The sequence below is a fragment of the Aegilops tauschii genome, chromosome 3 (genome assembly GCF_002575655.3).
Source record: "Aegilops tauschii subsp. strangulata cultivar AL8/78 chromosome 3, Aet v6.0, whole genome shotgun sequence".
In the NCBI taxonomy this organism is placed as follows: Eukaryota; Viridiplantae; Streptophyta; class Magnoliopsida; order Poales; family Poaceae; genus Aegilops; species Aegilops tauschii.
In genome coordinates this window covers 488,504,709-488,518,118 of record NC_053037.3, presented here as the reverse complement: position 1 = coordinate 488,518,118, position 13,410 = coordinate 488,504,709, and the positions used below count along the sequence as shown (strand labels likewise).

The 13,410-nt window shown below is 46.5% G+C and overlaps 1 pseudogene; it reads right to left on the bottom strand.

Moving 5' to 3' along the window:
• Positions 1-7,161: 7,161 nt before the first annotated feature.
• On the bottom strand, positions 7,162-8,827 carry LOC109775998 (bZIP transcription factor ABI5 homolog; annotated as a pseudogene).
• Positions 8,828-13,410: the final 4,583 nt, after the last annotated feature.

Here is a 13,410-nt window from a genome sequence, read left to right as displayed (position 1 = left end):
CGAGCAACGGGAAACATTTGAGCGGAGGAGAGAATATAGTTACTACCGAAAATTGGAATTGAAACCACCGGAAAAGAAAAGAGATGAAAGGATGTCGAACGAGGCAAAAATTCACCGGTTGAAATAATTGAGGAAAGACTGAAGATACTCCGCATGAATGAAATAGGTGCTTGAATAGCATCTCAGACTCCGGGAATAAAAGGGGTGGGAGGGCGGGATAAAACAACGGCAACTTGGAAGCGGAAATCGACGAATAACTTTGAAGAGAAAAGCACCGGTTGAAATAATTGAGGGGAGAATGCAAAGACTTTGCACGAGTAGGATGGATACTCGATTATAAACTCCGGTTCCAATAAGAAGAAGGGAGGGCGGGTGGGAAAAACAAGGACAACTTCGAACAAGGAAACAACATCGGAAGAGAAATAACTGAGGACTGATCTCGCAAAACATGACGAGGACCGAAAACACTCGAAGAGAAATGCGCCGGATTGAAAAGAGGAAGGACAACGAATGAAAACTAACCACGATATCCTAAAGGAAAATTTGAAGGGGAAGAGAAGTAATTCAAAACACCTACGTCAAGATTTCTCACCAGAGCGACGAAGGGGCAGAGGAGTAAAAAGAATTCCTACTCTCCGATATAACTAGACTCAGAAAAAGTTTTCTTCTAGACTCGACAACGGCCAAACTACACGATCAAACAAGGGGGGCTCCTAGGGTCGGTCGAGGCTCTGATACCAACTTGTCACGCCCAATATGCGACCCTATCCTAAAGGAACTCGAAGGTCCCACCAAGGATAGACCCGCATATTGAAACGCTTTTGCAAGGTGGATATCATTACATCAACATTACAAAATATATGGGGATACATACAAGGCATACAAATGCCGCAAGGATACATCAATACAACATACATAAGCTCAACATCCGACTACGGATGAAACATAAACAGAGACTCAAACGACATCCACCCTTCTAGCCCAGGATGCCGACCTGGAACCTATCCCCTGATCGAAGAAGAAGCAGAAGAAGAACTCCAAAACAAGAAACATCGCTCTCGCGTCATGATCATCGCACAACCTGTACCTGCAACTGGTGGTGTAGTAACCTGTGAGCCACGAGGACTCAGCAATCCCATTACCATGGGTATCAAGACTAGCAAAGCTTAAAGGGGAAAGGAATGGATAAAGTGGTGAGGTTGCAGCAGCGACTAAGCATGTATGGTGGCTAACTTACGCAAAGAAGAGCGAGAAGAGAAACAACGGAACGGTCGCGAAACTAGCAATGATCAAGAAGTGATCCTGAACTCCTACTTACGACAAACATAACCCAGAAACGGTGTTCACTTCCCGGACTCCGCCGAGAAGAGACCATCACGGCTACACACGCGGTTGATGCGTTTTAGTTAAGGTCAAGTGTCAAGTTCTCTACAACCGGATATTAACAAATTCCCATCTGCCAACTAACCGCGGGCACGGCTTTCAAAAGATAATACCCTGCAGGGGTGTCCCAACTTAGCCCATTATAAGCTCTCACGGCCAACGAAGGATATTCCTTCTCCCGGGAAGACCCGATCAGTCTCGGAATCCCGGTTACAAGACATTTCGACAATGCTAAAACAAAACCAGCAAAGCCGCCCGATGCGCCGACATCCCGATAGGAGCTGCACATATCTCGTTCTCAGGGCAACACCGGATGAGACATCCTACAAGTAAAACCAGACCTCGAGTTTCCACGAGGTGGCCCCGCAGTCTACTCAGTTCGGACCAACACTTAGAGAAGCACTGGCCCGGGGGGGTTAAAATAAGATGACCCTCGAGAGAGCGACTCCCTAGGGAAAAGAAATAGGCTGAGCAAATGGTAAAACCAAGGTTTGGCCTTGCTGGAAGAGTTTTATTCAAGGCGAACTGTCAAGGGGGTCCCGTAAATCACCCAACCGTGTGAGGGACGCAAAATCAAGGAACATAACACCGGTATGACAGAAACTAGGGCGGCAAGAGTGGAACAAAACACCAGGCATAAGGCCGAGCCTTCCACCCTTTGCCAAATATATAGATGCATTAATAATATACGAGATATTGTGATATCCCAACATAAACATAATCCAACATGGAGCAATCTTCATCTTCACCTGCAGCTAGCAACGCTATAAGAGGGGCTGAGCAAAGCGGTAACATAGCCAAACAACGGTTTGCTAGGAAGGGTGACAAAGGTTAGAGGTTCATGGCAAAATGGGAGGCTTGAGGAACAAGAGAATAGGTAGCGCAGCAAAGCGATAGAACGAAGCAACTAGCAAAGCAATGATAGTAATGAGATCCAAGGTGACGGTCATCTTGCCTGAAATCCCGCTAGGAAGAAGAACGAATCCATGAGGAAGATGAAGCCACGAAGACGAACGAATCCTCACGATCGCAACGACACGGGAACTATCGAGAAGAACCACACAACAAGGTAAACACACCACACATGAACAAGACATGATGCTCAACCAAGTATGATGCATGACAAGGCTATATGAAGCTACTCGTGACAAGAGATGATGCATACAAGAACAACACATCAAGGCAAGTTTAAATGAGGCCGGAATCAACATATAACAAATCCGGTAAGTCCTCATATGCAAATTTCGAAATTGGTCCAGAACTGAACAAGCTTAAAGTTGAAGTTGTTAAACAGCAAGTTAAAGAGCACCATGATGATCTACATGAAATTCTAGTCAAGTTACATATAAAGTTCATTAGATTCGGAGCTACGGTCTAGAAGATATGAGCAAGACAAGTTAAACATGGCATTGATGCAAAATGCATACAAACATCAAGCAAACACCTCAAAACAAGGATGCAACATGATAATATGAGACTACATGCAAAACTAAGCAAGTTTCATATAGAGCATGCTCAAAACGGAGCAACGGTGCAACACGTACACTGCAAACAAGACATAGCAACAATCTGTCCAAAACAGCAACTGGGCATAATGCAAGCATCAAAACAATATGCTACAGCAACTCAACATGAAAACAAAAGGCATGGACAGGATGTACAGGTAAGGCACAACAAAACATGAGCACTGAGCTATCTCCAGAAATCACTAGAACATGCTCAAAAGGACATGGCAAGATTGCAAAATAATAACAGGTTCACAGACTTTGCAGAAATACTGGACATGACAGAAATAACATCGGGTAGCAATGTTCAGAGCACGAAATCAACATGCTACATGAACTTATCATGGCAAATCAAAGGATGGCATGACTTTACTCAAAGCATATGACAAAAATCCCTAACTGACCATAAGCCAAAAAGGACCAGAAGATACGATGGCAAGCATGTGAACATAGCAAGTTTCGTTATCAGGTTAAGACTTGGCAGAAAACAGAGCATGGCAGAAACAATAATATGTAGGCATGTTGGTGAGCTCGATGCACTCACTATAAAGTAATGCATGACAAAACAAGCATACCTACAGCAAGATGACATGTTTAAGAAGCCATTAATGGCAAGAGCAAATACATAGCATGTATGGATCAACTACAATAAGCTTGGCAAAATTGCATATCATGTAAAGAATCTGCCAGAAATATTTTATAGTAAAAGTAGAGCAAGATTGATTCATGCTATGGCACTCCATAATTGAAAAAAAGGACAGGAATGGATCAATTACAACTATAGCTACAAAACATCCTTACTGAAGATCTCCAAAATATGCATGGATCTCTCTGTAGCATCAAGTCTACATGGCAACAAAATAACAGCAGACAAAGACTTAGAGAAACCACTAAGTCCCTGAAATCAGAAACATTACGGAGCCTACTTTGCATGCTTGTGCTAGTCACCACAGAGATCACAAAAATACATGCACTACACCACTGGAAAGATGGCATGGCATACTTCAAAACACATGTAGAGCTCATGCCCAAAAGATGCACAGATTAAATGATACAAAAATGACAAATCTCCAAGTTCTGTCAAGAACCAGAGAATAACAGCAACTAGCCCTCTTGCAACGATGATTTGGGCATCAAGATGGACTCAAATGAACATGGTGCAATTGAACAAAATGAAGAGCACCACGAGACGAACAATTTGACATATCACACATGCACAATGGATCTACGAGCAGAAAGTTACACTAGGTCAAACAAGTGCACACATAATAACAAAATCTGGGGACTTGGGAATATCTTCGGGGTCAACCTGCGGGCACTGTAGAACTGGATCGGGGCCGAGCGGCGCGTCTCGTCGGAGATAGGCCGGAGGAGAGGGAGGCGGCCGGGGAAGGCGCAGCGCCGGCGAGGGGGAAGCTCCCTCCGGCCGGCTCTCGCCGGATCCGGACCGGAGCGGGCGCGGGGCGGCGCGGCACGGCAGCCGGAAGAGGCAAGGCGACGGGCGCGGCGGCGGGGTCCGGTGGCGACGGCCAGCGGGGCTCGCTCTGGCGAGGCGAGCGGGAGCCGAGGGGCGGCGGCGCGGGACCAGGCGGAGGCACGGGACGCCGGAGGGGCGCGGCGGCGGACGGCACCGGCGGCGGGGCGGCACGCGCGGGCGCGGGCGGCGGGAGGCGAGGCTCGCTCGCGGGTCGCGGCGACGGCGGGATGGGCCCCGCGGGCCCGATCCGGGCCCGGCGGGCCTGGCACGGCGGAGACGACGGCGGGGGTGACGTGGCGCGATGCCACTGGCTGAGAGCAGTGGCGGGATCTCGTCCAGTCCGGGACGGACATGTCCGGCGGGCGAGAGGGGGAAAACTAGGGTTTGGACTGCGGGATCTCGGGGGAAGAGGCCTATTTATAGGTAGAGGGAGCTAGGAGAGTCCAAACGAGGTGCGGTTTTCGCCCACGCGATCGTGATCGAACGACCGAGAGCATGGAGGAGACTTAGAGGGGTTTTGGGACTGTTTTGGAGGGGGTTTTTGCTGGACACTCAAACGGACTTCGCGGATGCCCGGTTAACCGTTGGAGTACCAAACGACCTCCAAATGGAACGAAACTTGACCGGTGGTCTCCGGGTGGTAATATAAGACCACTTGACAAGCCTTGGTCTATTCCGAGAAAGTTTGACACCCGCACACGAAAGAAAACAAGAGGGGTGCACCGGAGGAGATAGGAGCGCCGGATTGCAAAACGGACAACGGGGAAAATGCTCGGATGCAAGAGACGAACACGTATGCAAATGCAATGCACATGATGACATGATATGAAATGCAGATGATGACATGGCAAAATGCAACACGCAAGCAGAAGACAAGGCAAGGACAGCGAATAACTGAGAGACACCTGGCGCATCGGAACCGGGGCGTTACAGATGACCATCCTCAAGTCTCACGGAATCCCGTGTAAATAATGACTTGAGTTGCTCAAATTCCACTAGTTTTAAAAACTATTTGAATAGCCCCAGTTTCACTGACGCGACAATGTGCGCCTACGTGACTAAATTCAACTCATGAGTCATCTCCACTTCTTGAGAAGATAGCAAAGGCGATAACTCTCACACAAACCTCCGAAATGGACCACACACATAGCATCACATCATATTAAAGCACGAGTACACATCAACATATTGCTAACTTTCTTTTGTTCTATTTGTGTGATATTTTTGACAAACCCATCATCACCTATATATAAATAATAAAAACAAGACAAGTTCACTTGCTTGACCAGATAAACACTGACATTTGGGTCCTTATGTGTTTTTGACACCACTAGTAAATGACTATACCACGCGCTCCGTAAAGAAAAACTAACTACTATCAACTCTCACAGGATTTCGTGTGACCACTGATTTGAATAGCTAAATTTTCACTATATTTAATAACTATTTGAGTGGCCCAATTTTCACTTACACGACAAAGTGCATCTATGTGACTAAACTCAATTCGTGTGTCATCTCCACTTCTTCAGAAGATAGCAAAGGGAAATACTCCAACATACACCAAAAATGGACCACACCCATAGCATCGCATCATATTAAAGCGTTAGTACATAGGACGCAGAGTATCTAGTCCTGAGCTCATATGCTCTCTAATGAACAGTAAAACTGAAAAAGGTAAAAAATTCAAAATTTTCTGAATTTTTTTGGGTTCAAACTCTGACAAATGTTCTCAGTGCTTGCAAGATTTATCTAGAAATAACATTCTTAGAAGTCCTGGTAAAAAACAAAATGGACACTCTAGAAATGCTATTTTCAAAACATTTTGGAGTGTTGTTTTTTTGCCAGGACTTCAATGAATGTTATTTCGGGGTGAAATTTGCAAGCAGCAAAACATTTGTCAAAGTTTACACCCAAAAAAATTCAGAGTTCATTGAAGTTTTTTAATTTTATTTTAATTTACTGTTCATCCCGAGCTCAATTCTTCTCGGAAGTAGAAGCGGACTTTCGGAGTAGACATCAACATATTGCTAATTTACTTTTGTTCCATTTGTTTGAAGTTTCTAACAAACCCATCATCACCTATAAATAGTAACAACAACACAACTTCACTTGCTTGACCAGATGAACACTGATATTTGGGTCCTTATGGGTTTTAGGTACCACTAGTAAATTAATATATCATCCCGCTTTGAACAGAAAAGGTAACTACTATCAACAACACAATTGTTGCTGCAGTTGCATCAAATACACAAGACAACCAGATTCAAGTCCTCCTCCTGCCAGCAACGCTATGGAAGTTGAATGGTGGGTCACCGTTCACCAGATGCAGCTACCGCAATAGGGCGTCACCCTTCTTGGCGTTGATGTTTTCCATTGACTGTCCCATCTTCTTCACCCGCTATAAAAATATCACAGCCACAGGGTGTTACCATCAACAAACACACATTAACTGTTTTAGTACTTGGCAATTAGGTTCTTGCAAACAATTGGCAAATTATGGTAAGTGTAGGAGGATTTTTTTCGGAGAAAAAGAGGATCAGCCCTGGCCTCCGATGCACGGCCGTAAGAGTATGAAAGTTGATGATCGCCGTCATGGTTTGCCAACCAGGAAGCACAACTAAAGCCTAGCCGAACCCTCAAGCAGTGACCCGCGATGGAGGGGAAAGGGAGTCGACTACCCAAGCATTGCAAAGTGTGACACCCATCAAGTCTCACGGGATCCTGTATGACCACTTATTTGAATAGCTCAAATTTCACTGGATCTAAAAACTATTTCAATGGCTGAAATTTCACCGATGCGACAAAGTGTGCCTACATGACTAAACTCAACTCATGTGTCATCTCCACTTCTTCAGAAGAGAGCAAAGGCGAAGACTCCATCAGAAATGGATCACACACATTTCAACGCATCATATTAAAGCGTGAGTACACATCAACATGTTGCTAATTTTGTTTTGCTCCATTTGTCTGAAGTTTTTGACAAACCCATATACCTATAAACAGTAATCACAACACAAGTTCACTTGCTTGACCAGATAAACACTAACATTGGGTCCTTATGGGTTTTAGGCACTACTAGTAAATTATGATACCACCCTGCTCCGGCAAGGAAAGGTAACCACAATTCATTCTCATCCTCCTGTCAGATCTGGAAAGGAAAGGTCACCTTTCACCAGATGCAGTTGTCGCAGGGCCGTAACAGGGCGCCACACTTCTTGGCATTCACGTTCTCCTTGGACTGCTCTATCATCTTCTCTACCAGCTGTAAAAAAAAGATCACGGCCACAAGGTGTTTTCATCAGCACAAACACATTGACTGTTTTAAGACTTATCAATTAGACTGTTACAAGCAATTGGCAAGGGAAGGTGAGTGTATGAGGATTGCCACATGATGGGGGGAAAATGTACATACCATTTGTTTCTCGGTCAGCACAATCGTCTTCTACAAAAAAACAGTGAAACAGTTTAGTAATGCAAGAACTAAAAAGAATAAGAAAACTGATTTTTCTCATGGTTTTCACTGGTCACCAACTCTGTACCTCCTTAGTTTACAAACAAGCGTTCTCCTCCTTGAGGTGGTTCAATTCAGCTTCAAGCCTGTAGGATTAAGAAAGATGGAGAGTGTAAGTGTCACCAACCATCTTACCACCATTGCAGAAATGGCATTGCATAAAACCAACAATTTTGGTAGCAAGATGTGTACCTGCTTCCTGGCACGTGATCGTGCGCCTGACTCACGGTTCTTGATCATGCGGCGGTGGCGGCGACTGATGCTCCTCTCGCAGGACTGATCCTCCGATGCCCATGCAGTTCATCATGTCAGCCTGCGTCATGGCGCTCCTCCCGTTCGATGACCATGGACTCACAATAGCCACCCCACCTTGAGAAGGTGGTGGCAGCGGCACCACGGCCATCCCTGCGTACCAGTTGGGGACGAACCCCATGCTGTCACACATCACCTGGAACATGCTGTTTGCCGGTGCCAACGGGTACATCATTAGGCCATGCTGGTGCCCCTGCTATGCGCGGTTCATCTGTCCATGGACAATGCCGACCGGGCTGGCCGCCGATGCCAGATCCCCGGACCACGCCGACCTTGTCAAGGAACAACTCCAGCATCATCTCGCCTAGCGTCCTCTGCCGGTCGTTGGCCGCAACCGAACCGCCATTCCCCACCAGCGGCTAGACAGGAGGCTGCGGTGTTGGTCGCGCGACCTAAGGCTGAGGATGCACCGGCAGGGGCTCCTTGTTGATCTCAACCCACACCTCCTCCTTGTATTCCGGCATAGCAGGGGAGGCAAGGAGAACGACTCCTATCAAGCTATATTGCTTCCACCTGCATCTCCGCTACCTCTGCCTCCACCAGCACCCACCATAGGAGCCATCTCAATGCCCACCAACAACCGTCGGTTGCCACTTGGAACTCCTCGGAATTCCATATGTTGCTCATGAACTCGTCCATGTTGATGGACAAAAAATTGTGCCCCGCCTCGCACACTGAGTATTGCAGCTCGTCCAGCGTCAACACGAAGATCGAAGACTGCCTCACCGGCGCAATTGTGTGCTCCTCACCTTAGAGAACGCTCGGGTGTGAGATGACTTCCTCCTCGGACAACTTCACGTCCTTGCTCACCTCCGACGCCGTCCTACTGTCTCACCACTATGGTCTCGCTCAGTGTGCTACGTACCCTCTTGCTTGTGGTGTGTGGTTCAGTCTTGTGCACCGCGCCCCCTATTTATAGCCTGCCGCATTCAAGAGATAAGCATCAATTAAAGCATTAGATAGCTATTAAATTCATGTGATTGATGGAAAATGTGAGTTATAGAGATACAATAATAGATAGTTCGTCTCATACTAGATAGATAGGGTACTGCCAAAGCGGGCCATAAGTGGGGCGATTAACAACACATGTCGTTAACAGGTCGATAGTAAGGTCATGCTGGAATTGTGCCCCGGTGACATGGGCCGCTAAGAGGCCAAAAGTCAACTCAGAATGTATATGGTCCAACTCTGTTGTGGGCCTTTAGCAGGCCGAAAGAGACACCGGGCTGGTATTGGACCATGAAGAGCATGGGCCGTTAGAGGCCAAAACTAAGGTCGGACTATAAATGGCCCAACTCCAGTATGAGCCTTTAAGAGGCTAAAAGACGCACCGAGTTGGAAATTGGACCAACACTTGAATGGGTCGCTAAAAGGCCAAAAGAGGTACATCCCAAAAATTGGCTCATCCTTAGAATGGGTTGTTAACAGGCCAAAATTACCTCGGGCCACTATTGACCCCAAATATATAGTGGGCTGTTAATGGGCTCGAACTGACGGTGGGCTGCAATGGTGTCAAATAGTTAACGGGCCGTTGACGGGCTAAATTGGCATAACTTGTATGGGTCGTGGCCCTAAATCGGCCAGAGACAACTAGGCCATAAATGTGCCGACACAATTAGGACTGGGCCAGCATTTTTCTCCTAAATGGGCTACTGTTGGGCCGTGCCACGTGTTGGTGTATCATAGGCGCGTCCCATCCATTGAATGGATGACATCTATCCCAATGCTAAGCCGACACGTGGTTCCTCTGGCCAATGAGAATTTTACACGTGGAAAATCCCCATTGGTCCAGGCTGTTAGCGGGTTATTGGATCCAAACCGGAACCTGATAGCTTAACAGCGACCCGTTAGGGTGGATGCAATGTGTCGGTTACCCTTGACGAAAACACTTCCATGACGCGCCATTTATCGTCATGGAAGTGGACACTTCCGTGATGATAATTTGAGTATTGTCATGGAACACTTCTACGACCACTACTGGAATTAGCTTATTTGTCGTCTGCCAATTCTTTGCCGTCTGCTGGCTGACCGCAAAGAAGGTCTTTGCCATCCTCTTACAGAAAACGGACGACAAATAACTGGCTGATGGCAAAGAAGGTCTTTGCCATCAGCCATTTCTTTGCCGTCTGCTAGCGGACGGCAAAGAATCTTTGCCTTCAGCTGGCGGACGGCAAAGAGAGAGGTGGGCCTGGTACATGCAGCCGCTTAAGGACGAATTGCAAGAAGCTTGGGATAATGGGTTCAAGACATACGACGCCTTTAGCAAACATAACTTCATAATGCGTGCCTGGTACATGTACTCGACGCATGACTTGCTGACGTATGCGCTATTCGTTGGCTGCTGTGTGCATGGAAGGTTCCCGTGCCCCACATGCAAGGGAGCTCTTGAGTTTCGTTGGCTGACGGTAGGGCACAAGTATACTTGCTTCGACTTGCATAGACCGTTTCTAGATCCTCGCCATAAGTTCAGGAAGGACAAAAAGAACTTCATCAAAGGTAGAGTTGTCAAACACTCTGCACCACCTGTGTTGACAGGCCAACAGACTCTAGATCAGTTAAACGCTCTCGAGCCAAATCCAGAGCGTCCAGGGTAATTCAAGGGGTATAATAAGGAACACGCCTGGACTCACAAGACATGCTTGTGGGATCTGCCTTACTTCAAAGATCTCCTTTGCCCACACAACATCGACGTGATGCACACTGAAAAGAATATCGCCGAAGCCATTTTTGGTACATTGTTCGGCATAGAGGGGAAATCAAAGGATAATACTAAGGCTAGAGTCGATCAAGAGGAGCTATGTTATAGACCGTTACAAAACATGCAACAACCGAAAGGAAAGCGGAACTGGACGAAGCCAAAGGCATGGTTCAATCTTGGAAGGCCGGCTATGAAGGAAATTATTTTGTGGGTGAAAATGCAGTTGATGTTCCCCGATGGGTATGCAGCAAATCTAAAGAGGGGAGCGAGTCTTGAAAAATTGAAAATATTTGGTCTAAAAAGTCATGATTGGCACATATGCATTGAACGGATAATGCCGGTGATGTTGCGTGGATTCATCCCTCAGGGTCAATGGCTAGTACTGGCAGAGCTGAGCTATTTCTTCCGTGTTCTTTGTGTGAAAGAACTGTCGCCTAGCCTCCTAGAAGAAATGGAACAGTTGGCGCCGGAGTTGATCAGCAAGTTAGAGATGATCTTTTCACCAAGCTTCTTTAATCCAATGCAACACTTGATTTTGCATCTCCCGACCGAGGCACAATTGGGGGGCCCGTGCAAAATCGTTGGTGCTACTCAACTGAGAGGATGCAGAAGACGCTTCGAGCAAAATGTAAAAATAAACATAAAATTGAAGCATCGATGGCCGAGGCATTCATCACTGAGAAGGCGGGAAACTTTGTGACAGCACACTACGAAGCCAAAAATCGTCATTTGCATAATCCGAAGCCTCAGTACAATGCTGACGACCCTAAAAAGGGTCGATCCAACCTCAGCCTATTCAAAGGGAATCTCGCACCAGCCAGTGGTTGGAAACCGGTATCGTTGGATGTTGAAGAATGTCGGACCATTTCGCTGTATCTCTTCAACAACCTAACAGAAGTGCGGCCGTACATCGAGTAAGATCTCGGTACATTGTTTCACAACTTCCAATTCCTTTGAACTGCTCTTATTCCTGGATATTTGATCCAGTCGATACATCGCCATATTCTCATATGGAGCGGTGATCCAAAAGGATTCCGTCGAAGAGTATGAGCTTCTGGCAAAGCAAGGAGGCGAATATCCCGGTTTCATCTCTTGGTTCAAAAAAACGGTAATTTCCATTACACCATTTCATTTCTTTGGCTAATTTGCGACTAATGCAACAATCCTTTCGTATTAAACTTGTAGGCTAATTCAGAGATTATGGATGCCGAATTGAGACAAGTAGCTAATGGTTTTGACTATAAGGTCCGTTCATTTGACAAATACGACATCAACGGGTATCGCTATCGTACCTATGGCAAAGATCTATCTATGGCCGACCGAAAGTCTACAAATTGTTGTGTCTCTGCTATCGGCGAAGGAGATATCGAGTATTACTGAAGAGTTGAAGCAATTTATGAACTTCAATTCTATGGTGAAACCCACCAAACGTAGTAGTCTTCAGATGTTATTGGTTCCAGTCGAGGGAGACTAGAAGGAGTGATGAACATATAGGGCTAGTCGAAATTAAACAAAGCACCCATTTGGATGTTCCCGATGTCTATATTACGGCTCAACAGGCAACCCAAGTTTTCTATCTAACGTGGGCCTGTCAAAGTGATCCAAATCTTAGTGGTTGGGATGTCGTTTATGAAGTGCCGCCACGTCTTAGACCACCTCCCCCCAATGAAGAGGATTATGAACCTCACGTTAACCAAGACACATATGACGAAGGAGAATTCTTCCAAGAAACACGTCTTTCCGAAAAACCTTTCAAGAACCGCTCTACTCCACCCCAGAACATTGAAGTAGACAAAGATAGTGAATCTGACTTCACCCCTGAGCCTGAACAAGAAGAAGTTACTACTGCAGATGACCTGTCAATGCTTGAACGATTACGTAAAGGAGGCCTTCCACATGTTGATGTATTTATTAATGATGATGATGAGCACGTCACTGATAGTGATGATGATGACGCATTTAATGATCCCGGAGCATATATAGACGATTCAGAGTAATATTAGTAATGTGAGGTATTCAATTTTTTATTATGTTCATGATGATGATACACTTAAATTATATACATATTATTATGTTCATGTCAGGTATTCAAATTTTTTATGTTGTACTAATTTCGTTTACTTTTTGTCATTGCAGGTATTGACAGGATGGTGGGTAAGGGTCCAGAGCGCTGCTAGACAGTATGCAGACAGGATGGTGGTTCCATTATTCCATCCCAGCCCCTCCGGAGAGCGCTGCTAGACAGTATGCAGACAGCTGCGGCGGGCGCTTCTTCTTCGGCTGGGGGGAGGTAGGGGGAGGACGAAGAAGGCTGCTAGAGGTGGACATGGCAGCGGGAGAGGTAGGAAGGCTGCTACACCTTCCTCGCCGCCACCCTCAGCTGATTCACCCGACCACATGACTGCTCCGTCTGACGTGGACCCGTCTTGGACTCCGGTCCACGAGCCTCCGGTCATCGATCCTTCGCCCCACCAGACTCGTGTCGCCGATCCTTCGCCCCACTAGACTCGTGTCGCCGATCCTT